This window comes from Pteropus alecto, unplaced genomic scaffold (genome assembly GCF_000325575.1).
Source record: "Pteropus alecto unplaced genomic scaffold, ASM32557v1 scaffold73, whole genome shotgun sequence".
Taxonomy (NCBI): Eukaryota; Metazoa; Chordata; class Mammalia; order Chiroptera; family Pteropodidae; genus Pteropus; species Pteropus alecto.
The window spans coordinates 6,274,669-6,301,703 of NW_006436284.1; the positions used below are offsets into that span (position 1 = coordinate 6,274,669).

Sequence of the window (27,035 nt, forward strand, 5' to 3'; positions counted from 1 at the left end):
CCAGAGGCAGAACTAGAGCCAATGGCGGGGGTTAGGGAAGTGTTTCAGAATCAGACTGGGTTAGTATAAAAAAATAACTTTAAAAACAATTAAATTTTTCTAATAATGGCATAATGGCCACTTCCAGTATTGAGCACCCTATCTCTGGAGACATCCAAGCAGAGTTGGAGAACTGTCTGTTAGAGTTGTTACACAATGGATTTCTGAATTGGATGAAAGAAGAGGTGGGATGGATTATATCATCTCAACTTCCCATCTGGCTCTAAAATGCAAAGATTCCTTCACTTAAGCAGTTCCAGCAAAATGAGAGGGAACTGACAGCGACATTCTTCTGGAACCTTTCATTCTTGCCATCTCCCTTAACCTCTAGCATTGTCAAAAAGAAAGAATATCCAAGATTTGAATAAATTATAATGCATTTTAAAAATAGACACTCAATAGATGGCGTATAAAACCCATACAGACCTAAAATATAAACAGTAGTCTTGAAAAGACTGAATTCTATAAAACCACTGTTCTTTGTTGTCTGAGTGGGCTTATTCCACTGCTTATCATCACTTTCTGGGAAAGGGAACAAAGTTATAGTAACAGTAAAAGATAGGTAAGCTTGTTAGTTGTTAATGAAATTGACAATGTCTTCAAACATTAACTCTCTCTTTATCTCTCCCGAAGAATGGTATGCTTTGCAAAGCAAGCGTCTTTTTCTGGAATGTGACCTTAGCTGTTCCTAGCAGCAGCAGAGAAAAATGCCAACCCTCTGAGGTTACCATTTACTGATGAGGAAGAGATCTAATGACGGGTGCCATATCATTGGAGAAGAAAATTCACATATGTCAAATACTAAGGAATCTTCTAATACTTTATGTGTCATTCCTTCCAAAATTTTTATCTGAAAGACTCTTCTATGTTTCTCAGGGTCCATGGCATTACACTCTAAGCCAAGTGTGAATGGCCTATGTCATTTTTGCACAGCTCCTGAGACCTCCTATTTTAAGATAAAGCCTGACCCTTTCATTAGCCTAGTTTCATTTCAGACTACAGATTTACTTTCTGAAACTTAGAGAAAACTCACAGAGAAATCTCTTCTTAGTGACTAGCCAGTGTACTTCAGAGGACTAGCCACTAGAATCAGCTTTAGTCCAAACTTCACTACTGAAACAAAATGTATGACCTAGGGAAAATCACTTATGACCTCAACCTCTCTGTCTCTTAGTTTTTGATCTATAAATTAAGTGCAGTTCCAATCAAAATCTCAGCAAATTATTTTGTGAATATCGACAAACTCATTCAAGAATTTATATGAAGAAGCAAAAGGCCAACACAATACTGAAAAAGAACAAACTTGGAATATTGACACTACTTACCTTCGAGACTTACTATAAAGCTATAGTAATCAAGACAGCATGGTACTGGCAAGAAACTAGACAAATAGGTCAATGGAGAGAATAGAGAGCCCAGAAATGGACCCACATAAATATAGTCAGGTGATCATTGACAAAGGAAAAAAGGCAACACAATGGAGCAAGATTGTCTCTTCGACAAATGGTGCTGAAACAATGAAACATCCACAAGCAAAAAAAAAAAAAGGAAAGAAAAAAGAAAGAAATCAGTCTAGACACAGACCTGATGCCCTTCACAAAAAGTAACTCAAGATGGATCACAGACCTAAATGTCAAGCACAAAACTATAAAAATCCCAGACATTAACATAGGAGAAACCGAGGTGACCTTGAGTAAGGTGATGTCTTTGTAGATATAGTACCAAAGTCCTCACCCATGAAAGAAATAATTGACAAGCTAGACTCCATTAAAGTTAAAAATGTCTGTCCTGCAAAAGACAATGTTAAGAGGATGAGAAGCAAGCTGGGAGAAAATATTTGCAAAACACACTTCTGATATAAGACTTTTACTCAAAATATACAAAGAACTCTTAAAACTCAATAAAAAGAAAACAAACAATCTGATTAAAAAATGGGCCAGATACTTTTGACAGACAGCTCACCAAAGAAGATATATAGATGGCAAATAAGCATATGAAAAGATGTTCCACATCATGTGCCATTGAAGAAATGCACGTTAAAATAAAACAATGAGATACCACTACAAACCTATTAGAATGGCCAAATTCCAGAACCCTTACACTCCAAATGCTGATAAAAATGTGAAACAATAGGGATTCTTATTCATTGCTGGTGGAAATACAAAAAATGGTACAGCCACTTTGGAAGACATTTTGGCAGTTTCTAGCAAAACTAAACCTACTCTTACCATACAATTCAGCCATCGGGCTCCTTAGCAGTTAAAAACTTATGTTCACACAAAGATGTTTATAGCATGATTCATAATTGCAAAACATGAAAGCAACCAAAACACCCTTTCATAGATGAATAAATAAACAAACTGTGGTATATCCAGGCAATGGATTATTATTCAACACTAAAAAGAAATAAGGTATCAGTCCATGAAAAGACATGGAGGAAACTTAAATGCATATTACTAAGTTGAAGAAATCCATCTGAAAAAGCCGTATGCCATGTGATTCCAACTATATGACATTCTGGAAAAGGCAAAACTTTGAAGATAGTTTAAAGATCAGTGGTTTCCAAGGGTTGTGGGTGGGAGGAGAGATAAATAGACAGAGCACAGAGGATTTTTAGCACAGTGAAAATACTCTGTATGATACTATAGTGGTAGATACATGTCATTATACATTTACCCTAACCCATAGAATATGCAACACCAAGAGTGAACTGTAATATAAACTATGAACCCTGGGTGATTATGGAGGTTCATCAAATGTACCACTATGGAAGGAGGGTATTAATAACGGAGGAAGCTCTTATAGGTGTAGGGACAGTGGGTATATGGAACGCCTCTGTGCCTTCTGCTCAATTTTGCTATGAACATAAAACTGTCCTAGAAAAATGAAGTCTTTAAAAAATGTATAATAAAGCTCAGAGCCTTGCCAAACTTCTTCCTTTATTAAAGCCATTAGGTAACCACTGTTCAACCCTGAGACAGTCACTGTGATAGGGTGTCAATTTTATGGTCATAAAGTACTTGGGAACAGTTACATAAAAGCTAAAGAGGGACTCAGCATGAGGCCAGCATGAGGCCAGATGCAGCCACAACAAGCAGCAATTATCAGGTCTTACGGTTTTATTAATTCAGCTTAAATGTTCTTCATTTAGATTTACTGAAAGTTCATTCAAATAAGCAACTTGGTTGATAATGGAAACTAGGATAATTCCCCTGGGTGGGAGCTCTTTATCACCAACATTTTTAGGTGGGTGAAATTTATATCCAATAAGTTTGAGAAGTGCTACTTATGGAATGCTCCCTCTTAGAAATTCATCCTGCTAGGATAATAAAGAATGTTTTGAATTTCAAATGATCTTCTAGTTTCCAAACACGTATGACTATAGATCCCCGATTCCCCGTTAATATTCTCTATATGGAGGTTTGACACATAATAATTTGGGAATATTGTGCTAAAGGCACTCTGCAATAACTGATACACATACTCCAAACTTTCTAGTTTTGCATACATACCCGCAAACCTGAAGACTAATTCCAAACTCCTTAGCCTGGCTTTTTGAGGTCTTCCACAATATTTCCCCAACCTAGTTTTCCATTCTCATTTCTCATTACTCTTCTACATGAATTTCCTGCTCTAACAAAGGTCTCCTATTCTTTGTTTCCTAAATAGTCTGTGTTCATTTTTGTCTCCCTATTTGTGTACATATTCTTTAAGAAGGTCTTGAATTTCATTAGGACTGGAGGAAATGTCGGAAGTTCTTAATTAGTCATTTTACAAATATTTATTGGGTGTTTGCTTTAACACTGTATCTCTCAGGATGCTTTGTTGCAAGCAACAGAAATAGGTTCTAGCTAATTTAAGAAGAGGAATTCATTGAAAGGACATTGGGTAACTCAAAGAATTTCTAGGGTGTCCAGAGAATAAAGCTTGAAGACTGTGCGGCCAGGAACACGACCATAAATCCCACTGCAGAAATCATCCTGAGAAAATAGCACAGCTGCCACCCTGTGCCTGCACATTACAGCTTGCTCTGCCAGCCTGACAGCGCTTGTCCTTGGGTGCTAATGTTAGAACCACTGACCCTGCTGCCCTGTAAAGTTGAGTAGCTGCCCCTGTGTGCAACGCTCAGCACTAGAGTGGGTTCTGCATGTTCCCTTCTTCATGCCACTAGTAGATTTGAGGACCACCTGATGGGTACAACCTTGATCACTCAACTGTATCTTAACAGCAAGGGAGACCAGGAAATCCAGTCTGGAATTTTCAGCTTCAGTAGGAGGACTAGGCTCTGCTTCATAGATAGGGGATTCCCCAAAGATAGAAAGGAACTTTAGATAATGAGTAGAAGAAAAGATGACAATTGTCTGTTACAGTTATGTGATGAATTATTGAGAAACGAGAAAAAGAAAGATTCTTTTCCATACTTCTAAAACAGTTTACCTAAGTAGACAAAACAAACGGATGAGATGATTAGAAAATAAGATAATTGATAATAACATAATAAATTGCTTAATTTAAAAATATAAGAATGATGTTGAGCATAACCAATAGAGTTGGTGTATTTACACTTTATACTTTACAATTTATACTTTACAGCTCCAAACTATCACTTTCCCAACAGATTTTTCTTTCAGAGTAAAATTTATGTAAATAAGCTCTGTTTCACCTGGAATATTTTCACACATACTCCCAGCTTCATATTCCAAGCTTATTTGCACAAAGACAAGCTCCTTGGTCACCTAACAAGATGCATAGTGCCCAGAACTGAGCCAACTGTAAATATATGTATTTTGTTAAACAGAATACCAGCTCACTTTCCCTCCCCTGGGCAGATAGGAAGGCCTTAGAGCTGAAGAATCAGAAAACAATGGCATGAACTTGGGAATTGATATAAGTTCTATATTTAAATAGGGCTGTTGTGACTTGGAGTCAACTAGGTAGAGAACATGTGAAATCCAACAGCACTCTTCTGCATCGTGTGTTTACTCCCTTCCCTGGTGAAGGGCAGTGCTAGCTGAACGGGGGAAAAACCCTGTGCAGAGCGGAGAGTGGCGTGCTTTTCCTATGCAGTGTCAAGCTTATTGCTGCACAGAGCATTTGGAGCTCTGCTTCTGCAGTCAGCCAATGGCCACTCACGGTTAACAATGGAAACCATGTGGGTAGAGCTGGAAAAAAATGGGTCACTTGGCTGTTTATATCCAAGGTCAGCAGCCAGGGCCTCCACCCAGCCCCAGGCCTTTCTGCAATTCTACCTTTCTTTTTGATGCCATGCAGCTCTCTGCTTCACACTTTTCATCTTTCTAGGAGTCAATTTGGCTTCCAGAAAGAAAGTGAAGGTGAAAATAAAAATAGAGAGAAGGAATTAGGTGAAAGCTTCACTCTTCCAAGAAGGAAGACTGAAGCAATGTGATAGAAAACTAACTCAGTAGCTTTCTCTAGTTACTAGCTAGGTAGTCTTGGCAAGTTGTTCTTCCTCCGTATCATTATTAGTAAAATGGGATTATGAGAGACAAGTAGTATGAAATAACAACAGCTATAAGGGATAAATAGCTAGCCCTCCACCAGCAACTAGGTTAGTTCAGAAACTATTTATGTTCTTTAGTTCTAAGTGACACTTAGGAGTGATGGCAGCTCAAGCTGATGGTGATGGATAGTCGTTGGCCTTCTGCTCTGTGTCTAGGCTTTGTTTGAAACCATGAAGGTCCTTAGGGAAAAAAACTCTTCTGTATTCAGACTGGTGAGTGCAGCCAGAGCTTGGGCAGCAAGAGGAGCTCTCATGCAGCCTGGGTATCTACCCTTCTGCTCAGATTTGCTTCTTTCTATCACACACACACACACACACACACACACACACACACACACACACACACACACACACGACCTAAGAAGTACATAAAATGTGATAATTAAGTAATGTGCCAAGAATATAGACTCTGGACCTAGATTCTCAGGTTTGTAAATTCTAATTCTGCAATTCACTTGTTCTGCGACCTTAGACACATTGCTTAATCTTTCAGTGCCTCTATTTCTACATCTAAAAAATAGGATAACAATAGTACCTACTATATAGGGCTGTTGTGAAGATGAAATAAACTAATACACATAAAGCACTTATAGGACCCCACTCACAGTGTTACTCACAACATTAATATTATTATTACTATTACTATTATTTCCATGCACATAAATGAATACAGTTGTATTCAAAGGATCAGTAAAAAAAGAAAAAGTTACTGTGCACATGTGCGCTGGATGCTAAAGAAATATAGTTTTCTTGAGTCCTTACCTGAACCTCGAACTCATTATTATTCCTCTGACTGATGGTCAGAAAGGATAAGTAACACGTCCAAGAGAGCAAGAAGCCGGGAGTTGGGTTTCAAACCCAGGTCCTTCTGGCCCCAGAATCCCCACAATGCCATGCTCTTCCTGCCCAGGGAAGCTGCAGCTATTACTCAAAATGTTCAAAATTCCTCTTCAGGAATTTTCTCCTTCAGAGCTCGATAACCTTGTTTAGAATTACCTTAGCATTGCAAAAAGTCAAGATTCTTTTGAAAATAGGTTATCAGAAATTTTCAAAAGTCATTTATTGTCGAGGTGAATAACCCAACTGGATTTTATGCTAAAAAAACAGGTGTGATTAATGTCCTTAGCTGGCTGGTAAACTGGCTCTGAGACAATGTCCCCCCAAAAGTTCTAAATTTCACAAAAAAAAATGTTTTGAAAACTTCAGGATCATAGGAAAACTGCATTTCCCAGCTCTCATTTGGTTACTTGGGTTCTGACAAGCTTTTTAATGATTTTTAATGGTTTGACTGTAACTTCTTATATGTGAAAGAATATAGAGTAAGACTATCATAGCATAATTATGAGGAAGCTTTGGGGTCTATCTTTCCACAGTGGTGTCCTCTTCTGTGGTCCCTGGAACATTCTTTTGTTTCTGGCTCTTCAAAGCCACAGTCATTGTGGAGGTCAGCATGACAGGATCTGAAGAAGTACAACATTGAGCTTGGTACTTTCTCAAATGTCATTTGAACTAGGTATTACTATTTTTTTTTTTTACTGCTCATAATAGCCTGTTTCACAGGGAAGAAAATGAGGCCCAGAGTGGGTCCATAACCTACTACAGGTCACACAGCTAGTTTGACAGAGCAGAGGCAAGGATGTCTCATGCCCTCTGATTCCCCTTCACCCCTGTTTGTGGCCAGTGCAGTGTTCCAACCAGCTCAGCACTAAGCACCTCCATTCTGGTCCTTTAAAGCAGCCTAAATTCAGAGGCAGAGCAGTGTAGGCAGGGGTATAATTAAGTAATTATTGAAACTGCTCAGGGCAGGGCCAGGCCCTCTGGCCCACTTGTTCTTGGCTCTAGCAACATGTTAAGATACCAGGAGATCATCCCCTTTCTGGAAGTGGTTTACTCAGAGGCCTGTACTCCAATGAGATGGATCCCTTCGCCACTTCCTCCAGCCTCTAGGGCTTCTGCTTCAGAGACTCTGTCCCCACATGCCACTCCTTCAGAGGTAGCAGCCTTGGAGAAGCTGCTCATTGTGTTCATGCCCTTGATATGGTAAGACATGTTAAAGTCCAGCCAAATTGGCAGGTTAAACAGGTAACAGTTCTTTTCTCAGGTTCTACTTTATCTTATATCTTATCTACCCCAGATGAACTAATCTACAGAGAAAGAGGGAAAGAAGAGTGTTGGGGAGGAAGATGGAGAAAAATGGTAGCCGAGTTTGTACTTTCATTGAAAAAAGTCAAGATTGCTCCAAGGGAAAAATACTTGTGGACAAGAGCACATGTTAAAAAATTGAGGTGATCCAAATGCATTATCTATTATACTTGTTTTCTGTTCACATAACTTCCAGATTCTTCACTTGTTCCATGATGCTGGTTCTTCTCACATTATATCTCTTATAATTCAGCTGTTAAAAGAAGGGCTTTAAAGTCCTGCTAATATGAGACTATAGGAAAATCCAAGGTAGGGAGGAAAATTCAGCTCCTCAACCACACTGGTGAACTTGGATCTCTAAGAAAACATGGTTTTAAAATTAAGAACATGTCTATGGCCATGCCACTCTGAACAAGCCCTATCCCGTCTGATTTTGGAAACTAAGCAGGGTCGGGCCTGGTTAGTACTTGGATGGGAGACCACCTAGGAAGACCAGGTGCTGTTAGGCATAAAATACATACATACATACATACATACATACATACATACATACATACATACATACATACAGGATTGTAAACTGACAAGGTCTTTGCAATCTGTGAGGTTAACCAAGGGTTACCCTGTCTGAAAAAGAAATAAATAAAATAAATAAAATAAAACTAAGAACAAGTCACAGATTATCAAGGTTAGGTTTCACTCTTTGCCTCCCAAATCTTGATCCCTAGTTTATTAGAGCTAATTTTACACGATCCCCTTTCCATGTGATCTGGGGCTTGGTGTGGGTTTCTCTTCGAGGAACAGTCAGGAGATGGGTCACAGGGAAGGAGAAGGAAACTCATCTCATGAAGCTACCAGAAAGTTCACACTGGTAACAGCACGTATGATACAAACTTGCTCCTACATGCAGAATAATCACCTGTATGAGAAATTCTTATAAAGATGATGACATATAGAGTTTGGCATCTCAGCAGTTTTACTTTTGATTTTGGAAAACTGCCCAAAGTAACCAAGTCATCCATAATCTGGTTTGCTTGTCATTTTAATTATTTTGAGGGTGGGGATACCCTTTTCCTCTTAACTGGGCAGTCCCAGAAGCCTACCTCCTGATCTAAAATCAGCAAAATGGAAGGATCTCAGAATCTGTGACTGAACAACAACAGCGCAAACTTCGTTATGCAGTGACCTTATTTTTACTCCAAATCTCAGCTCGTTATGCAGTGACCTTATTTTTACTCCAAATCTCTTAAAATAAAGCTTGAAACAGAAATTCGATAGGTCCTTAATTACATTTGCCCCAGAGGTAACAGCGAACATTGCTCATCACAGGGTTCCAGGTAAAGCTGAATTCTCACTCCATTCGGCCACTCAGCCTCTGGGTGGGTGGAGGCTGGCCTGCATCTCGGGCCTCTCTCATCTCCACTCAGGCTCTGCGAGTGGGCTGAGGGCAGAGGAAAACATGCCTGGAGTTCTAGAACAGCAGCCCCAGTAGGGAAATAGGCCACTTTGTGTTTCTGGAGCATCCTGGCAGGAGATGAGAGTGAGGCAGGGAAGCCCGGGGAGCCAGGATAGGGGTACAGGGAAGACAGGAGGACTGACAGGAGATACTGTGAGGACAACCAAATGTTTCCTCTGCTCCTGAGGAGAAAACGCAGAAGAGGAAGCAATAGTTATTACTCCTTGAGGGCAGACAGATGTTGCACATCTGGGTTTGGGGAATGACATTGCCGCTGAGAAGAGAAGACCAGTCCAGAAACAGAGTTTGATCTATGGCTCCAAATATCATGATGCTAAATATAGACCCTGTAGTGAAAGACTGCAGATCATGTCACCCCTCTTGTTGATGCCAAGAGAGGATTTTAAATGTTCAATGAAACAAACGAACAAAAATTCCTAAAATTACCAGGCATTCTTAGCATCAAAAGTTTGAGAAATATAACTTTAGATTTTTCCTTATCAGCCAGCAGATATTAGAGAAACCACTTACTCAGCTTAAGGACACCTTGTGTGTGTGCGAAGGGACTTGAACCCAAGAACAATTGCCTTGTTCATAACACACACTCACCTCATTGGGTGAAATGACTATGTGGGAATGAGGATTCAGACAGAGCTGGCTCCCCAGGTGGTTGGTATGGGATTGATTTCAGCACTATGTACTTCCGTTATAAAAATCAAGATACGTTATTAATATTTTGGCCATTCCATGTATAAGTAGTGGTCATAGTCACATATTTGGAAGTCAATGCTTACATATAGGAAAAACTTTTCTACAGAAACAGAAAAACTAATCAGTGAGTCCCACTGAACTACAGTTATGTGTTTAAGAGAAATTAAATTATATTTACTCATTTCTGCTTTTGGGGAACTATAGTGCATACCCTGATGGTATAATGATCGTCTGATGTGTCAACTTGACTAGCCTATCATCCCCAGTTATTCAATCAAACACTAATATCTATGTCACTGTGGAGGTATTCTGTAGATGTGATTAAAGTGTAGAATCAATTAACTGTAAGTCAGGGAGATAATTCTAGGTAATCTGGGTCGTCCTGATCCAATAGGTTGAAAGGCCTCAAGAGGAGAACTGAGAGGCTTCTTTGAAGAAGAAGCGAAGCCTGTGAGCAGCAGCCTCAGCCTGGGCCTTGGAGTTCCAGACTGTCCTTTCTAACGACCTTCTCTTTGGATTTCGAACTTGCCTACCCAGTCCCCATAAGCGTATAAGCGAATTCCTCGCAATAAATCTTTTAATCTATATCGCTTAGTCATTCTGCCCCTCTAGCTGAACTCTGACTGATACAGTTATGCAGACTGGATCCCCTTTAAGACTGAAAGATTTTTGGCTTTAGCTACTGGGAGTGCTGCTGGCAGAAGCCCTAAGCTATCAGCCATCCTCAGGGATTGCTTAGCTGAAAAGAGTCTCCTTGCCCTCGGTCAGACTCCTTTCCCAGGGAATCTTACACCCAGTGATAGATTGCTGTGAGGATATAAAGATCTAGCCCCCTTGTTCTAACTCTGGATAACTCTGAGGGCCTATCCCAACTTCAGAGGTCCCCATGAGCTTGGCTGAGGCCTTCATTGCACCAGTAACATGGCCCAATTTCTTCTTCCACCCCAGCCTCCTTCCTCTTCTCCTTACACAGGCATTTATTCTAAAAGCAATACCTAATAAACCTCCTGTGTATAAATCCTTGTCTTCTTCCCACGGAACCCTGCCTGCGCGGGGACCTTCTTCATTGAGTTCCCCTCTATTTCCTATATCTTTGACCATCCCTTCTCATTCATCTCTTTCCCCTCAGCACGAATAAATATTCTAAGCTCTCACATGTATAAAAGAAACACAACAACAACAAAAAATAACAACTGTTCCTAAAGTCTGTGTCATCTCCAACTTAGGCCTGTTTTTTCCCCCCACATCCAAACGTCTTGAAGAACAAAGTGGACGCTGTCTCCACTTTGCCTTCTATACACAACTCTGTGTGCCTTCGGCCATCATGCCTCCTCTGAAATTGGTTTCACTAAGGTCACCAGTGACCTATTTATTAAAACCCTGTGGGCATGCCTCAGCTTCCCCATACTCGATGTGGCAGTTGGCCGTGCGACCTTCCCCATCCTTTTTGAAACTAATGCCTGGCTCCAAGAGCCTTTGTGACTCCCCCTGCCCTGGATTTCCCTGGGCCTCTCTGGCTACTCCTTTTCAGTCTTCTTTGTCGACTGCTGTTGTCACCTTCTGAAGTCTCTTCTCAGTCTACACTCTCTCCTTGGGCAATTTGACCATATCCATAGTTCTAATTATCACCTATGTGCTAATGACTCCCGAATCTATATTTTCAAACTCCACCTATATCTTAGGCTCTAAACTCCATATTTCCAACTATTGAACATTTTCCCCTGAATATACTGCCTTATCTGACATGGAACTCCCTCCCACACGTGTTCCTCCTTTCTGAGTTAATAGCACAATACCATTCTTCCTACCGACAGAGCCTGCGATGATCCTTTACTCCTCTTCCACAGAGCCAACTGCTCATCAAGGCTTGTGCTTTCTTCTTTTTAAATAGAGGCTTCTCAGAAGTAGCCTTATTTCTTCCATCTTATCATTTTAATTCAAATCTTCACTACTTACACATTTTATAGAGAGACAAACATTCCATCCTTGGAAGCTGAATGAGCTGGGGCTCCATACTTTAAATGGCTCTGCTCTGTCCTTTTTCTGGTCACACCCTGAACCACATGTCAAAGAGTCTTTAGGGTCAAAGAGACATTGCCACCATAGGCTCATATACCCTAATTCTAGGCCATGTTTCTGCACCCAGGACTGCAGAGTCCCTGTTCAAATGGCCCAAGCCTACCTACAAAGGACTCTCCACCCTTCCAAGAATATACTGTTCTCCCCCATTGCCACTCCTCCTTGAGAATCCAGGTACCACCCAGCTGCCAAAATGATCTTTCTAAAATTCAGATTGGATTCTGTCACTCTTCTGCTTCTTCTCATTGCGTACAGGTTAAAATCCAAACTTTTCAGCACAGTTTCCAAGGCTATTATGTTTTGCTCCTGCCTGTCTTCCCAATCTAATTGCACATCACTCTCCCATATGCTTCTTCTATCACAGACATACTCAATGACTGGCCCCATTCAGAAGGTAGCAGGTTCTCTGATTACTCTGTACCTATACCCATCCCCAACTTGTCAGCCTGAACAATTGCTTATCATTCCAGCAGCATGGTATAACGAAAAGAGTGCAGACTTTATATCAAGATCAATCAGGTTATACTCCTGGATCTGCCACTTCCTGGCTCTGTGATAATGAGTAGGTCACTTAAACTCTCTGAACCTTCACTGCCTCACCTCCTTTAAGGATATAACACTCGCTTTCTGAGGCTATTGTGAATATTACATGCAGTAACACAGATGAGTTCCTGGCATGAACACAGCAGGCTCCTCTTGGGGTAAGCCCTCTGGACCACACATCCTGAGCTATAGCTTTTCCCCATAGCTAATCGCTTGCTCATTTTGTATACCTGGAGTGTGCCTTGGTTCTTTGCTCTGACCCCAGCTTGGTTCCTATCAATATTCTTCATTCCAAGGTAGATCCTGCTCCCCCAAACTCCAGCCATTGGCTAATGTCCTGTTTCAAACCCAGGAGATTCCTTGAAATCACGGTGCTGGCATGTGCCCACTGACTAGCCAGATCCTGCCACTGTCCTTCTCTACCATCACACCAGCGCCTGCTCGGAGGCTGATGCCAACACCAATGTAAGGGAGCCTATTGCATCCTTTGGATATAATTTTGGTCTGGTTGCTATTTACCTAAGAAGTTGTCTTATCTCTTAATTCCAAATTCCGCCTATTTATACCTTATTTTCATCTTCCCACCAAACAGCAAATGAGTATAAACTCCATGGTTTATGACTTATAACCATGGTAAAATTTATCACCCCAAATCATTATGTTTTCGAGACTGAAAGGGCACAGTAGGAGTTAACTGGATGTGTGGTCACCAATATATAACCCAAGTAACACTGGTCATTTCTTTTGGAGATGCAACAGTGAAACCAAGAAAGAAATGTCCTTATTCATCCCTTTGCCTCCTTCATGGACTATGGCTATGCTGCATTCAGCTGTAGAGATTTCTATCTTAATTTTAGTTTGTTCTAGTCAGTTTGATCTATGCTTATGGTCCACCCAGTGAAGCATCTAATCACTAAAAGAGAGAAAGAACAGTTTTCTGCTGCCTGGAATGCCCAAGGCAAGGAGCGGCTCCTAGCTGCTCTACTAGGAAGTTCTGCTGTGACATGGCACCAATGCGAGATGTGGGTGAGAGGTGAGACAGCTGCATTTTGTGGGACTTGTCATTCTTATTTGATAACTCTTTTGGTTTTAGAAACTCTTGGCATTTAGAAACTCTTGGGGCATATAATACCCCACCCACTCTGTCTTGGTAACCACAGTTTGCCCTCCCTGCAAGAGGTCATGCCAACTCTGAGATGAGGCAAGGCTAAGCCCAGCAGCTCTGGCTTACTGCTGCTCTGGTGCTTAAGGGCTTTCTCTTGCATCTGGTCAGACCCACAGCTTCCTGTGTCCCTCAGAATCAAGCACTTAAGGAGGGGGCGGGTTTCAGCTGTCAGAATGCTGACTCTCCAGAGACTAACAATTGGGATAAAAACTTCCTTCTGCTTTTAACATCTAATCGAATGCTGAAACGATCCTTCATCACTGTGCTTTGCTGTGAGAGTCTGAGGGTGTGCACTAGAGAGTGTGAACAAATTTCTCCTGGCATTCAATAATGCTTCGCCATTTAAAGGAAATTCCCTTCAGCCCTTTTATTTCACCACCATGTATGGCCTTGAGCCAGCCCACCACATGAATCTCCCATGAGTAGGGTGAAAGAGAAAGAAGGAACCAGGCCCACTTTGCCCTATAAGCATGACAAAGATCAGAGAGGAGGGGACAAAAGTGCGCTGAGGAGCTCCCATACACCCATTAATGTGTCTCCCTGTATTTTTCCTCTACTTCAAGATTGAGAATTATCCATATCTAAAAAAAAAAAAAAAAGAAATCACTAAGCAAAAGCTGTGTGTCAGATATCAGGCAGAGATCAGAGTGGAGACTCTGAAATGAAAAGCAGACCAAAAAAAGAGCTTTCCCTTTCTTTTACCAAGCCCAGCCTCTTTAATTTCCAAAGAGTGGGGTAGAATTATCCATATCTAAAAAAAAAAAAAAAAGTAATCACTAAGCAACTGCTGTGTGTCAGCAGTTTCTAACACACATAGCCACCCTATGAGCAGGCACTATTACCCTGAATTTACAGATGTGGACACAAAGAACCAGAGACAAGGAAGTGGTGAGTGATAGGACTCAGAGCTAGGTCTCAGCTTTGAAACCCATTCCTTGTACTCTATACAATGTTCCTCCCAATTTTATGCCATAGACCTCTGGCACAACAGAGAGATACAGTCCCTCTCTTATAATGACAGTCATTCCAGGCAGAATAGGCAAGGACAAAATCTCTACCTCTTCTCTTAAAAACAAAAAAACAAAAAACAAAAAACACACGTGTTTGTCCTGGAATAAGTGACAGGGGAGAAAGTAGAAGTGTTCGAATGGAATTATAGAAATGTAATAGACTGAGTAAAAGACAACCAAAATCTTTGGATCTTTATTATTTTATTTAGATTATTATTTAATTTGCCAGGCCTCCAAAACGTGCTTAGAGTTAATCTCAAAAACCTTGCATTCAGGAAGATGGACTCATGATGAAGTTAATAGAATGAAAAATTCTAATTCACCATTAAAAATTCACCATTTGCTTCAAAGGCATATTTTAGGCTAATTTGGTATATAGATGTTCGAAACTACAGAATTCATAAAATAAGGCATTAAGTCCTGAATCTGTGACTTTTCTGATAGAACGCATCTGCCTTAGATGATTATACCCACAGTAAATTGTGATATCACAGCCCTCTCTTCCCCTCATAGTCAGCTGTGTAAATGGAATAGGTGAAATGATAGAAAGCAGTTAAGAACCGCTATAGTCAGAGACCCTTCCAAGTTTGATGAAAAACAGGGAAAGGGGAAGAGAAAGGAGAGGCTCACCTTGGAATGGAGATTTCAAGGTCAAGAGAGGACTGTGTATGCCCTCTCTGGGCCAGGCCAGGTCAGTTCTTGCCAAATGTTTTCAACCCAGTGAATCGAGAACTGGCTTTTTCCGTTCCAGACTGTGGGAATGTGCCTCTGATTTTATAACTGAAATCAGTAGAACAATGGGATTTGCTTTTTGAAAATTTGCTTTTTAGACATTAGTGCCGCAGAACACCTTTTTCTACTGGCTTACCAGTGGAGCTCCTAAAATTGTTTTTTTTAAACACTTGGGTTCTTAGTAAATAACACACTCAACCTCTCTTCCCATAACTGGTATCAAGGTCGGCACCCTGCACATTTGGAGCTCAAAGCCCTGCCTGAAGTCTGTTATTCTGATTTATCCATAGATAAGGGCCACATTGAGAGAAAGGTAGAAGCAAGCAAACAATGACCATGTCAGTCAAGTTTGCCTTTGGGTGCTTGAATCAGAGTAGAGAGGATAGTGCCTAACAGCTTGAGCTATGGAGAGAGTCAGATCTGGATTCGAATCCCAAATCAACCACAAAAGCAAGTTACTTAAACTTTCTAAACTTCAGTTTCCTCATCTGTAAGACAGGGATGTCAACTGTACTAAGATTCGATTCGTTGTGGGAATTAAATGAAAAAGTGCATGGAAAGTACCTGGCACAGGGAAAGTAATATAACCATATTGTCTACATTCAGAACAATGCTAAACAGAGGACTCTTGTGTCCACTGTGTGAGGGTGACTCCACAGGGCTCTGATTGACTTTGTTGCTTGCCTCTTTCTTCACCTTCTTACAGAAGAGCAGTGCTAATGACTGGCATTTCTTAAATAAAGCTGGCACAGGAGAGCTTCTAGACATAACTGACTAGGAAGCTACAGTGATCCCTGTGCCTTCAAATCTCAAGTTTGAGGACGGTCTGGAGGTGTACTCTGACTTTGTCTAGCCAAGCAAGCTGACCAAGATAATGGCTCCAGCTACTAATTGTCACCTCTTCAGAACATATGGTATTTTTCTAAGTAATTGGCCAATTAAATTTCAAACCTAGAATTCTTTTTCTTAAAACATAGTTTTTTACTACTGCTTCAAAAATATCTAAGATCTGTAAATACAATTATTTATAGCCTTGTAAAAATGTGTGCTGGATGAATAGAAACGGCTGCTGGTTTCATTGGTTTTACTCTCTCACTGTGGTACCTTGTGATTTAGAGCTGTTACTTTCTTTCTGTTGTTAGCAACTAGGCATCATCCAACCAATTATTAGAATGGAACCTCTTTGGTTCAACGCGCGCGCACACACACACACACACACACACACACACACACAGAGTTCTACATACAAATATAATCTAAATGTCTCCTTGGTGTGTAAACATGTAGAGCTGTCACAGTTGGGGTATTTGTTTCAATGCTTAAGTTATAGTTATGTGATCTTAGGCAGAAAATATAGCTTTTCTAGATCTCAAGTTTCTGAAATATAAATAAGTAGACAAACTTAGGCTCACAGATGTGTTTTATTTGGCCAACATTGTTTTATAAATATGAATGATTTTGCTAAGCATCCACTTTCCAGTTCCCACAGTCTTAACCACTCCTAATATTGTCCAGCTGACTGCCTTCTCACATTTGCTTCACTTGCTGGGCTCCTGAAAGTATGTGGATTGCAGACCCCTGACGATCCAGAGGGCTTCCTCCAGCTATGAGACTGCTATGTTGATTCTATCCACTTGCTGAATTGTTTAATCTCTTTGTTGAGAGAGTAAATAAAATTGTCACTCTTTTACAGTTAGGCTTCTGAATTTATCAGGAACAATTGAAGCATGGCTCAGACAAAAATAAGAATCATTACTTTTTGATAGGAAATTGAAGTTAAACTTCTTTGCAAATATTTTTTTAATATCCTTGTTTTGAATATCCTTAGATTCCTATCTGCAAGGTACCCTGCATTTCAGCTAGGCAACAACTTCCTCTCCTCGTAAAGATTTTTTGTATCTGAGACTCTCTCAAAAGTTTCTGTTTGTCTTTCTTCATCTTTGTCTCTCTCGTTAAGAATATTGGGCAAATAATACTGACAATTTAAGCCCTGAATGTGACAGATAGAGATTTAAATTGTGTGATTAAACACCATGATCCCATGAAGGAATAAACTGAGCTTTCAGCTCCTTTGGGCTTGGAGCCAACAGAAACTGAGCCAGACCTTCCTCCTGAATGAAGGCTCGAGGGCCCAAGCTAGAACGGAGAAGGGTCTGCAAAAGATTCTTTCTGGACATAGGTCTTCAGTTGTAGAATTTTTCTCAGAGAATGCAACAGCCCTCCTGCCAAACCAAGTTTAGGCTCTACCATCCAAAAACCATCAATTTTATTGACCCAACTAAATTTTATCCCTCAGAGCACTCTGTCCCATTTTGATCTCAGGAACAATACTTTTGAGGCAATGATTTCAATTTTGAGTTTACTGCTGAACTAGTATAAATTGGAGACAATTACCTCAACTTTCTTTGCCTTAATCTCATTCATCCCTAATAGCAGAGCCACCACTTCCCAAACTGACAATGGCCTGGCGCAGTGCACAGAATCACTCAGCATTTCTGAATCTCTGAATGGGGCCTGAGATTCTGCACTCTGACTGCTCCCAGTTGATGTCCAGACTCCTGGTCCATGACCACCATTGAAGTAGCAAGGACCTAGAGAACTTTGTTTGTTTCAACGAGATATTTATTTGCTTCTCAGTGCCTAATTTTATGCTAGGCCCTGGAAATACAAAGATGCACAGGACACAACCACTTTCATCAAGGATTTCCTTAAAATCATCTGGGAAGCTTCTAAAAACCAAAAGCCCTGGCCGGGGATCTACATTTTTTAAGTTCTTCAAGAGATTCTAAATTAAAGCTAGGATGAAAAACCATTGCTCTAGAATTCAAACTTAAGTATGCATTCAAACCATCTGGGAATCTTGTTAAAATGCCAGTTTTGCTGCAGCAGGTCTGGGGTGAGGCCTGAGACTCTGCATTTCTAGAAAGCTCCTTGGTAATGCAGATGCTGTTGGTCCTTGAACACACATTGAGCAGCAAGTTTCTTCATCATTGATTCTTCACTTTGGCTAATCATTAGAGTTACCTATGGAGATTGTATAAATTTCCTAGGGCTATGTGACAAGTTACCATAAACTTTCTGGCTTAAAACACAAATTTATTGTCTTTACAGTTCTAAGGTCAGAAGCCAAAAGTCAATTTCACTGGGTCAAAAACGAAATTGTCTGCAGGGCAATTTCCTCCTGAAGGGTCTAGGGGAAATTTCATTTCCTTGCCTTTTCCAGTTTCTAGAGGCCGCCTATGTTCTTCGGTGTGGGTTCCTTTCTCCATTTTCAAAGTGTATCACTCCAATCTTTGTTTTCATTGTCCCCTGGCCTATTCTCTGCCTCTGACCCTTTCTCCTATAAGGAATTTTGTGATTACATCAGATAATCCAGGATAATCTCCTCATCTCAAAATCTTTAGTTCAATCATATCTACAGAGTCCTTTTTGCGATATAAAATAAAATTCACGGTCTACGGCCATGCCACTCTGAACGTGCCTGATCTTGTCTGGTCTCGGAAGCTAAGCAGGGTCAGGCCTGGTTAGTACTTGGACGAGAGACCACCTAGGAATACCAGGTGCCGTAGGAGTTTAAAAATAAATAAATAAATAAAATCACATTCACGGGTTCCAGGGATTAGTATGTGGACATCTTTGGGGGTTGGGGACCATTATTCAGCCTACTAAAGAGATTTTAAAAAAGATTCTGAAGCCTGAGTTCCATAGTAAAGGTTCTGGTGTGTTTGCTTTATGGTCAAGGCCAAGAAACACAGGCATTATTCAAAGCACTGGGGTTGATAGAGACGGATGGGAGGCTTGAGAAACGCTGCTCCAGGTCGACCAAGGCTGATTGATGCTGGGTCTCCCACCTCCCTTTCTATTGATTTCTTCCTGGATTTCTACTCAAAGATTCTGGAACATAAACCTGGGCCTTGAAGGAGAGGCAAGGAAAACAAATTTCGGTCATTCCTCCTCCTCAAAAGGCCTTTGCAACTAGAGACCTGGTTTCTGCCCTTTGTCCCGGTAAGTTCAAAGACCCAGAGCAGAAAGCATAGGGTTGACTCAGCACTTCTCCCTGAGCAGGCCTTAGATATCGGTGAGTTTCTTTTTAATTTGGCATTTTATAGTATCCCCAGCCACTTCTCAATCCTTATAATTATAACAGATCTCACTCGCCTCCTTCAGCTAGGGTTTAAAAGCTAAGAGCTCTCTTGTAGCAGCCAACTCTTAAAACTTCGTGGCCTTTTACAAACTATTGGTTGACAGAGGTATTATGAAACACTGCCTAGCATAATTAAAATTACACTGCAATTGTCAATACTCATGAGTCAAGCACAGTGTGTGAAGTGACAGTCTGTTCCCTAGCTGGCTAACCAGACCTGGGGCTTTCCTAACCCATCTCTGAAACCTGAGGTCCTTGCCATCGGCTACGATTTGCAAAGGGCAGCCATTCAACCCCAAAGTGGACCAGCCCTGCTAGTGACCTCTGCTCTTGTCTTCATATCTGATAGGAATGCTGGCTTTCTACGGCATCCTCCTGGGGGAATTCAGGAATGGCTTTGAACTGGAGCCAGGTGTTCCATTTTTCCTTTATGCCTTCAGCAACAGTGGTACAAATAAGCCTTAGTTTGTGACTCTCAGCATGACTGCCTGAGTGTCTGAGATGAGTAGTCTTGGCTAGCATCCTTGAAAATATTCTATCTCCTTACTCCTTGTATCACCAAACTTCTCCAAGAAAGGGTCTCCAGATGCTTCAAACCTCCCCAAATTGCAAACTAACTTCAGCCACTATCTCTCTCCTCTGGTCCCTCGAAGATCACCAATCCCATCCTGTAGCTGAATCCCATGGTCTTCTCTCAGTCCTCACTCTCTTTAAGCTCTGTGTTCAGTTTCATTGACCTTTGCTCTTACAATGAAGTTCAAATTTCATTCTCAGGGCCTACATCATCTGGCCCCTTTTGGTTTTATCTCAAGTATCTTTCTTCTTCACTCTCTAGGCTCCAGTCAGTCACTCTAGCCATCTGCCAGTACTTCCACCCTACCAAGCTCTTTCTTGTCTCAGGATCTATTCCACATTCTTTCCTCTGCCAGGAAGCTCACCCCACTTCTCTTACACACAGCAATGTTCTTTTTACCTGCTTTCATTTCAGCTGAAATGGTAGCTGCTGAAAGAGGTCTTCCCTAACCACCCCTCTAAATGAACATGTCGCCCACTCTTAATATCCTCTATCACAGCATCCACCTTGTTTCTTTGATTGCTTTTATTATTTGTAATTATTGATTAGTTTCTTTGTTTAATTGCTTCATCTTCTTTTCTAATGGATGAGACCTCCATGAGGGTCTGGATCATATCTGCCTTATTCATCAATCTACCTCCAACAAGAGGAGCTGAATATAGAGACTCATTGACTAGTCCACCCTACATCACTTCTCCTCCCTGGTTCTGAGGTGTTTTGTTCTTTGGTTCTTCCCCTCAACCTATGTCCCTTCATCTGTCTCCTCCACCATTTCTTAAAATGTATTCTTGGCCTCATCTCTTCTCAAGAACTTAGTTCATGAACAACCTCCCGTTCAGCTCTGAGAGCTACACCTCCATCCCACTGCTTCTTAGCTCCCGATGCCTTCATTTCGTTGTACAGGACATTTCCATCAGGATGGTAGATTTTCTCATAAACCAGCCTTTTCTCCTTTTCTTCTTTCATTCATCTCTTTGGTCATTTAAGCCTGGAATCTCAGCATCGTTTTTGACTCTGACTCTCTCTCATAATTCAATGAGCTAAGGAGCTACACAATAGCTACCCGTTTGTCTCTACCACTGCTCTTGTTCAGACCCATATCACTTCTTCCTTGGACTGCAGAAATTACCACTTAACTGATTCCCAGCATCAGCTATCTCCACCATTATTTATCTTTCTGTCACTAGAATAATCAACATTAACTCAGCTTCATCATATCACACCAAGGCTCAAATATCTTCAATAGCTCCCTAGTGACTACATAGTAAAGTCCAGATTCAGGCCCCAGGTTACCTTTCTTGTTGGCTCTCTATTACTGCTCTATCTTTCGTTTTCATGTTTTAATCAGATAGCATAGTTTCCTATTCCTTGTTCCCTCTCTGAGATTTCCACTTCTGATTCTTCGCTTCTGCCATTTTCTTCATCCAAAATGCCCTCCTCCATCTACATCTAACAAACTATTGCAAGAGCCACTTCCGAGGCTACTTTGTCAGTAATTTTTTTCCTGATTCTGTTCAGCAAGAATAACTGCTTTCTCATCTTGATTGGCATGCATATGTTTTATGTCACTTTTCTTTTAATTTTAATTCTTTATATACCTGTGTCTATTTTAGACTATATTTATGTTCTACAAGGATTTAAAAAAAAAAAAAAGCAGAACTATGTCTTAAACATCATTAAGTGTGTGCACACACATACACAGAGCCATGTTAAAAGTCTATATTCTCTATAGAGCTTGGATCTCTGATCCTAAACTAAATTAAACAGCCCACATGATCATACTCCCAGCCATGATTTTACTACATCCTCCTGGGCTGAATTCATGGGAAGAAATCTGTCTGAAAAACACCAGGCTGTTTGTCCAAGAGGCTGGATGCAGAGCTTGAGTGAGCATTGGTATCCATCAATACTGACCCAGTAAGGTGGAACAGGCAGATGTTTCTGCAGCATGATGCGGAGTGGTTGCCAGAGGAAGCTGGGGACTTTGACCAGCAAGAAATTGTTCTCTTACCCCTGTGGCACATTTTACCATTCATCTTTAGGAAACCTAATCAGGGAACATATCAAATAACTATCATAGTCTCCAGTGGTTAGCACTTATCTGACACATAGTAGACACTCAATATTTCCTTAAAGAAAAAATGAATGAATAAACTTCTGTATTTCCCTTCCACCTGGGGAAGCTTATATATTTTAATACTAGAGAAAGTTATCTTCTTTCCCACAAGTGACATCTCACATGATACCTCCAACCATTACTGCCCACCCAGAAGCTTTGTCCAGGGACCTGGCATCAAATGTCTCCCGCTCCACAGAACAAGTCCACCTTGATCTAAAGTTCTGCATAAGGATATGGGAAAAGAAAAGGATTTAAAATCAAAGAGGCCCAGTGTTGCATCCCAGCTTTGTGACGTCAGATCTATGTTATCTAATACAGCAGCTACCAGCCTCATGTGTCTATTTGAGTCTAAATTAATTAAAAATTAGATAAAAATAAAAATTAGTTCCTCTGTAGCATTAGCCATATTTTGGTGCTCAATAGCCACATAAGGGTAGTGGTTTCCATAATGGACAGCACAGAAATAGGATGTTCACAATGTAGCTGAAAGTTCTGTTAGACAGCACTACCATAGACAAGTCATTTGACCTCTTTGGAGCTTTAATTTGCTCATTTGAGAACAGCGAGTCAGTTGGACTAAAGGGTACCTAAGGTTCTTTCCTCCTTTGAAAATTTCGAAAGGTTAGAATCTAGGCTCTGCAATATGACTGGTTTACTAGTGATTACAATAGAAAATGGCCTGAGCATAAGGACAAAAGAAGGTTTACCACTCCACAAACTCAGGGCAAGACTTGGGGAAAGAGAAATTGGCTTTGGCACAGTTCCTTGCAGGTTCTGGTTGCACTAAAGCCGTATCTGCTCCCTCATCCCTAGAACTAATTCCCCCTCCCAAACCCTTCCCCAGCTTCAAAAACTGTATTCTGCTTTTGGGGGACAGTTAACTAATCTGATCAACCAGATACCACTGACCGTTAGCATTGATGCCTAAAGGGCACAAAGTCAGGTCTCAGCATGCCGCAGGGCAAGAGCACAAGGCAGGGTTTAGCAGAGCTTGGAGCTAGTCCTTGACCTGTCACTGCCTGGCTATGTAACCTGGGGCAAGTCACCTAATGGGGCACAATTTACTCATGTGTAACATTATGTAAGTCTATGGACTCCATGGACATCCCCAACTCCGATTCTAGATTGTAGCATTAAGTGTTCCAAACCAACAACAGGCCTGTGGGGAAATTGCTTTTGAAGGTAGAAGGAATAGTATGCACTGGCCTTTGGAGGGATTAGCTAGATTGTCGCTGGTGAGATGGGCAGGGTCTTGTGGAAGAGGGGCACTCCCCTTCCTGAAGGCTCGGTCCAGGTAGAACAAAACAATCTGCTCTTGTTTCTGACCGAGCTTCCTCCTGGTGATGAGTCAAGCAGCAGTAAAGGTGTGTCAGGTGTCTGCCTGCTATGTCTGGTTAATGGAATTCCTTATATGGCACTTGTTTTTCTGACAGGTGATAGGTTCCTGGACAGGAAGCTTATTTTAAGTCAGTTCTTCAGATGACATTCAGAGAATGTTTGTTTTGTTTTGTTCCACAAAATATTGTCTCAAGGGTAACAGCTTTTTCACTGGGAAGTTTCTTTCTGGACATGTCCAGCTGCCACAGCTCCTAGTCCCACAGAAACTACTCAGATTCAGGGACCAACGACAGGGTAGTAAGTCCCCTTCTCCTTCTACAAATTGTCTCATGTTCTCTAAGAGGGCTTCGTAAGGGCAGGAGTACAGACAGCTAAAACCCCACTGCAGCCAGTGGCTTCGCATTGCACCCACACTAGGGCTGTGTGAATACAGTGCCTCACACATGGGCTTCCAACCATCTCCCTCTTCTCATGGCATATGAACTGCTGCATGTCCATCTGGCTGAGCAAGAACACTAATAGGATAGTTGTATCCTGGTAGAAAGGTTGGGGTGAGCACAGTCCTGTATAGTGTGGGCAGTTCACTCTACTCACAGACCATACACCCGGCCTTCTGCCTGTGCACCCCCCACCAGAGAATATCAGCCTGTCTCAACTGAAGTTGATACTCCAACCCCTGGCAATAAAGACTGTTAACCCTGCCTGTCTAATCCTGGAGTTTCCCAAAACTACATGTGAGGGCCAGGTGTGTGTTAGAGCCATGTTATGTCCCTTACCACATTGTCTCTAAGCCTTACAACTGCCCTGCAAGGTAGGTATTATTATCTTCTCTACTTTACAAATGAAGAGAATAAGGGTCAATGACTGACCCAAGGCTACCCAAGCAGACAAGTGGCTGAGTTGGGACTAGAACCAGTTCTGGGAGGCTTCAATACACATGCTCTGGCTCCTAAAAGACTGGAGCCCTCCTAAGGATGAACAAGTTTAAGGCCCAGCTGTTGAGATGTTTGAGGAAAAGTCCATGAAAAAGAATGAATGTATTAGTTTCCTACGGCTGCTATAACAATTACACTAACTTAATGGCTTAAAACAACATAAATTTATTCCCTTAGAGTTTTGGAAGCCAGAAATCTGAAATCAGTTTCACTAGGTTAAAGTCAACACATCAACAGAGCTGGTTTATTCTGGAAGTTCCAGGGGAAAATCCATTTCCTTGCTTTTTCTAGCATCTAAAGGATACTTGCAGTCCTTCCTCAAATCATGCCAACCTCTTGCTTCAATCCTCAACATCTCCTACGTCCTCCTTTGACTTTCTTGTCTCCCTCTTATAAGGACCCTTTTGCTTACATCTAGGGGTCATTCAGATGATCTAGAATAATCTCCCCACTGCAAGGTCTTTAATTATATCTCCAAAGTCTTTTTCCAGATGAGAAAACATATTCACAGGTTCCAGGGCTCAGGGAAGGTAGGTCTTTGTGGGGCAAGGGGCATTTATTCAGCCTACAGCTGAGGATTTTTCATTTACTTTGAGAACTAGAAATACTTGTTGGAGGTACTTTGGGGTTTCCTCCTTTGCCTCTACTCAGCTCTTTTCTTTTCCCCTTGGATGGGAAGCAGGTCTGCAGAGATCCCAGGGGTCAGGAGGGGTAAGAGGAGAAGACTCTAGCATAGAGGCTCTGGGCACATGCACCCACTTCTCTCCTTGTCCCTGTATGCCACATGTCCCCTGTGGAGGTGGTGGCAGGAGAGGGAGAGGTCAGTGTCACCAAGCAGCTGGTGGCCTGAGAGTCGATACATTAACTTTGCCAACCAAATAAGGCTTCTCATATGGAGGAGGACCCATTCCCTTCACACTGTCCCCCACCCTCACAATCTTGCCAGGAAAAAGAACACCTATTTGCTTTAACTACTCAGTGTCTCAATGCACTTGAACAAGATCCAATTTCTTTCCATGATCTACACAAAGCCTTGAAAGATGAAACTCCTGCCCATATTTCCCACCTCAATTCATGCCACACTCCTCCTCATCTACTGTGTCCCAGTCACATCAGCTTGCTTGGCAAAGGGGGGTATTTGTGTTTTCAGCAGAACCAGCCATGTTTTTCTCTGGTACTGCTTGATGAAAAGACATGTCTTCAGTGGCTCAGTTAGTCAACTTATGTTAGAGTTGTGGTTTCTATAATACATAGGTTTTCTTTGAAAACAGAAAGCTGATCTTGGCAATCAACTCCCTAACTGAATGAATATGACTATACAACACACACACACACACACACACACACACACACACACACACACACTTTAATACCTTTAGGTCATTCAAGTTGCAGCTGGAGATTTTAGAATTGTTTCTTCCTTCGGAGACTATACGTATTTTGCAAAATTGTTTTTGTACCATTATCCAAAAAACTGTGTGGTCAGAAGGTGGTAAATATCATCTTTACTTCATGGATGGTAAAACAATTTTAAAAAAGAAAGTCAAAGGAATTTTAAATGACAGTCCAAAGATAGAACCCAGTATTTCTGATTAAGAGTACACTACTTCCCCCCCACCACTCCACAAATTGATAAGGTACCTTGTAAAGCAAGAAAGCAGCACAAATTGGCTGCTAGAATGATAAGCAGCACAAATTGGCTGCTGCTAATTGTATGCTAATTGAACACAATTCAAAAAATACGTCACTGTGAGGTTCAGCTTGGCTGAGGGAGATAAAAATCAGAGAGTAAGAACTTGCAGAGGCACCCTAGACCACTTGACCTACTACCTTCTGCCCATATGTCCTCTACACCCCTCATGCCTTTCCTGGCAAATTACCTGCTTCTCCCTCTGACTCCACACTCTGACCCAAAGATCAGGAGACAGCAGCTGGGACAATGGGACAATGGGAAGGGCAGAAGGATACCAGAAACCATCTCCTCTCTGTGTCACACGTACTTCTCACAGACCTTCCGCAGGTAATTAACATTGCCCAGCTAGTTCTTGGAATGCCAGAAGCTGGAGGCCAAGAATAGAGGCTCTTCTTTCAGAGTTTTCAATGGGGTGGGTCTTCCTGAAGCATTTGCAGAACTGCCAGAATGTAAACTATTAAACTCTAGCCAGAAACCAAATGTTCTGTTTGTGCGTTTACTTGTTTCCAACATCCAGACAGTAGTGAGGAGCATGGGCTCTGTTCCCTGACTGATCGGCTCTAACACCTACACCATTTTGGGAAAAGTCAGAAACTTCCTGAGCCTTAGTTTTCTCATAATCATAAAGAGGATTAGTTAAGAAATTAGATAAGATAATTAATTGAGTAGTTTCTCAATAAAATAAAGTTTAGTTAATTGAGAAACTACTAAAGTGAGTTAATTGAGAAACTACTCCTGGCATCCTCCTTCCCCTTCACAGGGGTAACTTTAGTCCTCAGGACCTGTGCATAATGCTCCTTGCAAGTGTAATGTGGATTAGCAGTAATGATCACT

At 41.3% G+C, this 27,035-nt stretch overlaps 2 pseudogenes; both read left to right on the plus strand.

Moving 5' to 3' along the window:
• The first annotated feature begins 8,092 nt into the window (after window positions 1-8,092).
• Window positions 8,093-8,210, plus strand: LOC112480234 (annotated as a pseudogene).
• Window positions 8,211-18,851: 10,641 nt separating this feature from the next.
• Window positions 18,852-18,970, plus strand: LOC112480245 (annotated as a pseudogene).
• The last annotated feature ends 8,065 nt before the right edge of the window (window positions 18,971-27,035 follow it).